This window comes from Lygodium microphyllum, chromosome 13 (genome assembly GCF_053477565.2).
Source record: "Lygodium microphyllum isolate KBCC chromosome 13, Lygodium_microphyllum_v1.1.10, whole genome shotgun sequence".
NCBI classification, from domain to species: Eukaryota; Viridiplantae; Streptophyta; class Polypodiopsida; order Schizaeales; family Lygodiaceae; genus Lygodium; species Lygodium microphyllum.
In genome coordinates this window covers 25,793,547-25,797,605 of record NC_141147.1, presented here as the reverse complement: position 1 = coordinate 25,797,605, position 4,059 = coordinate 25,793,547, and positions in this window count along the sequence as shown.

The following is a 4,059-nucleotide window of genomic DNA, read 5'->3' as shown; positions in this document are numbered from 1 at the left end:
GAGCTGATTTTAATATATTGACCTATGAAGCATGGACCCTACTAGGCCAACCAGAGCTCACACCGACTAACGCAACTCTTAGTCCTTACGGGGGACATCCATAAGCACTTATAGGGAAGTGTGAAATCCTTGTAACTATTGAAACTGAAACCTTGCCTATCCTATTCCATGTTCCTCCAAATAGTCCAAATTGTGGAAAGGAAACCCTCCTAGGACGACTCTTCAAAAGGGCGACAAAGTGTGAGGCTAATTATGTAGCACAAAGGATACACGATACTACCAGGTGTGAGGATAATCACAACCTTTAGCAAGGGTGACCTCATCAAACCTCGAGGGAAAGACAAGGAACATTTTGACATACAAGGCAAGCCTAGTAACAAGAGCAAGGACTTGTTGATAGAGTTGATACAAGCGCATGTTGAACAGAGAGAATCGGTGAGTGAGGCCATACTTGAAACAAGAAGGTTAGGAGATAATGCCGAGGATAGGCTTTGGACTTACAAATATCATAGAAGACCACAAAAGAAGCCCAAGCCTTATAGACGAAGGTATCGATGGAGAGCCAGCACAACATCGTGATGGATATCCAAAGCATTTCTACATGCTCAAGGATATTATAGAGGTAACCAATGGATTTGGATACCAAAACCCCCTGCTAAACCACCTCTATTAGCTAAAAGGCCAGATCGTATCAAAAGCGGAGAAGAGTAGGAGGAAATCTAAATGAAAATCCAAGTCTTCACTCAACAAGGTTGGAGTGACTAAGCCCCTCACGATTGAAATCAAGAAACCAAATAGGACTATTCTAAAGGTAGATCCTCAACCTAGCATGCTTAACAAGTAGATATTAGATGTAATTGTTGAGGGTGCACAAAAGCCACTAGTGCCCAAGGAGCCTTTGATTTCCCAAGAGGATAATGAGCATCACAGGCACAACATTACTCATGGTAAGGTTGATTGCTCAACAAAGCAAATGGCAGAATCATCTAACAGCCATGAGCTAATCCTACGTTAATGACAAGCCGAACCCCGCGATAGAAGAGTTTAGTTTCCAAAAAAGTTTGTCCATCTGTAATAAAAATGACATTGGTAGGAATGTGAACAAAGACATCTCCAGCTTATGTTTCAATGACAAGTAAGCAAATCTTCCAGCCAATGCCAAGTCCACCTAGCAGTCCCAAATCTCCTACACCCTCTTTTCCTAAATGGATACAGGAAGCCCAACAACAATCGTCAAATACAGCTGCTCAGTTCTCTATCTCCATCTAAGCTTTCAAATGTCCAAGAGGTGGGATATGACACCACCCTTAGCTCTTAGCCTAAGGATATGCATGTGCGATCCATTGTGACTAGCTCAACTGATGCTCCGATCTACACAAGTGAATGCTCAAAGGGCAACAAGAGACATGACCACTTCCAATCTGCATAAGGACCTGACACCGCAGTTTAGCAATAGTAGCTAATCCACTAAACTAGCTACTACTACTTCCAATCAGGAATCACAGCCTTTGGCCGTGACGATTCCTCTTGCAAAACGTGTCCTTAGCAATTCACCAATGGAAGAGGTGTTGCAACCAACATCCTTGACACCTCCAACACTTTCGAAGCACCTAAAGCCTAGCTTGAGGAGAAATCTCTCGAAGATTTGGCCAAGAAGATGGCATATCTAACCAATGAACCAAAGATGAAGTGCCTAATGAAGCTTGTTCACAAGCTAACAGCCATCACACGTGCATACGTGAATGTGGATATTGGAAGGCCAACACTAGAGTACACAAAGCTCATAGCCGCAAACCCTTGATATGGAACAAGCAGCAACATGTTTTCTCCCGCTATGTAGTTATCGTTGAAGGTCATGAAGGACATCCCAAAGGCCACAGCTAGAGTATTGTGCTTAATACCCTTACTCTATACTACTCAATGTGAGGCAAACAAGGAAAGGCTTGAAGTAATCAGACGAAAAGGGAGCGGACAAGGTAACTTTGCGCAGAAACGGTACTCCATGGCAGCCAAAATTGGCTATCGACTAATGACATTTGTTGAGCAAAGGAAAGCCCTTTGGACATCAACACATGATCCCACATACATTGCCCCAACCTCATTACGAGTGTTGGCAACGGTCCATGAGGTCCAACTTTCTGCCACTATCCAAAAACATCCCTTGTACGATAAACTGCTTCTAGAAGAAGATCTATATGTGGCTAGCAGGCTAGGAGTAGGGAGCATGGTACTTGATGTTAGTGCATATGTCTTCTGTCTCACTCAAGACCTTGCAATCCTAGATCTCTATGATTTTCATCAATACAACCCTAACTTCTTCAGCTGATTTCATCCAAGCCTACAGGATAGAAATCCTAAACTACCTCTTAGTTCTACACTAGAGTCACCCAAACCTCCTGAGCAAGAGAAAAACATCTCCAAACACAACACCCGCACTAATAAGAAGAACTGAAGGCAAGTTCCAATGGGTAAGGACAAGAGCCTAGAGCAGACACCCCCTGACTTGGAGCAATGACCCAATGCAATTGGATGAGGAGCTAAAGGCAAGGGAATTAGTTGAAGAGCTAGACTCTCCAAAAAGAGAGGGAGTTGTACCCTCACAACCTAGTGAGGCTGTCCAACGGGCCGCCACGGCTATGTCATAGGACGACACACCAAAAACAGAGAATGTTGAGGCTCGACCAAGCACATCAATAGCTGACCTAGTTCAGGGTTCTAAGTCTTTGAGGGATACACCTCAATTGCCCAAGAAAAAGAGGAGGAAACGAGAGTTGCAAGTGGCTGTAGACACGAAGAAGATTGAGACCAAGAGCACCAAGAAGCTAAGGAATAAAACATCGAGTCCATCCACCAATGAACCCATTGCCATCTCTCTTAACATCGGGGAAACCTCAAACACATCTGTGTATTCTGATAAGTCAAAGCAACCATTACCATCAACGGTTGCTTGCAGCACTCAATCCATGAACAACAAAACTTGCATTGACCAATCAAGAGTGGATACAACACTGTCACAACAGGGTGACAAAACTATACCAGTCACATCCGAGGAGAACCATGATGCAAGAGCAACAAAGCCTCAGGAGAAACATGAAAACCCTGAGGACATAAGCAATCTAGCACTGACCAATCTTGCTCATCTGACCTTGAGCCCCCAGCTATGCTAAAGCCTAGGGAAACCCCCAAAACCTTGCATGAGATAGCAACCGAGCAAAATCCTTCATAGAACATAGAAGTGTCGCAGAGTGCTTAGCTGAGTTGGATGCTAAACTCAAAATATTCTCACATGTCTACGTCCTTGTGGACATGAGCACATTCCCTAGGGAGCAACTTGAGGAATATTTGCCATATCCTCTATCCTCAGAAGAGTTAGAATATCTTAACAATCACTATGACAAGCTCCTAATGAACGCATGCAACTCATCTTTGTGATGAGGAAGCCAACAAACTTTGCTTTACTATAACATTCAACAATGTGCTTTGCCAATCAAATCTCTTAGAGATAGAGCAACTAAAGCGACAATTAGAGGGTCGAAGTCAATTTGAAAAAGGTTGGTTTGAAAACCGTGCTACAATGGCCGAACTTGGAGTCTAGACTTAGAGGAGCGACTGGCCAAATTGCGATTTAAAAGAGATCCAACCTATGTGGTGCCAACTTCCTTTCGAGTATTGATTGCCATTTAGGGTATGGACTTAGTCGAAACTAGCCAAGAGAACTCTCTAGTTGATAAGATTCTCACTGAGGAGGAGCTACATGTTGTGAGTAGACTCCGACAAGGTATTGATTGCCATTCAGGGTATGGACTTAGTCGAAACTAGCCAAGAGAACTCTCTAATTGATAAGATTCTCACTGAGGAGGAGCTACATGTTGTGAGTAGACTTTGATGAGGTACCATGCTATTTGATGTTGCAAAATATCTCTTGTTATTGAGTAGGTTGCCACAAGTATTGGATGCATGTGCCACACTCCAGTACAATCCTGAGTTCTACAATTGGTTTTTATCCTCACGAAGTGACATGGATCTATAAATGTGTACATAAATAAACAATGAGTTTTG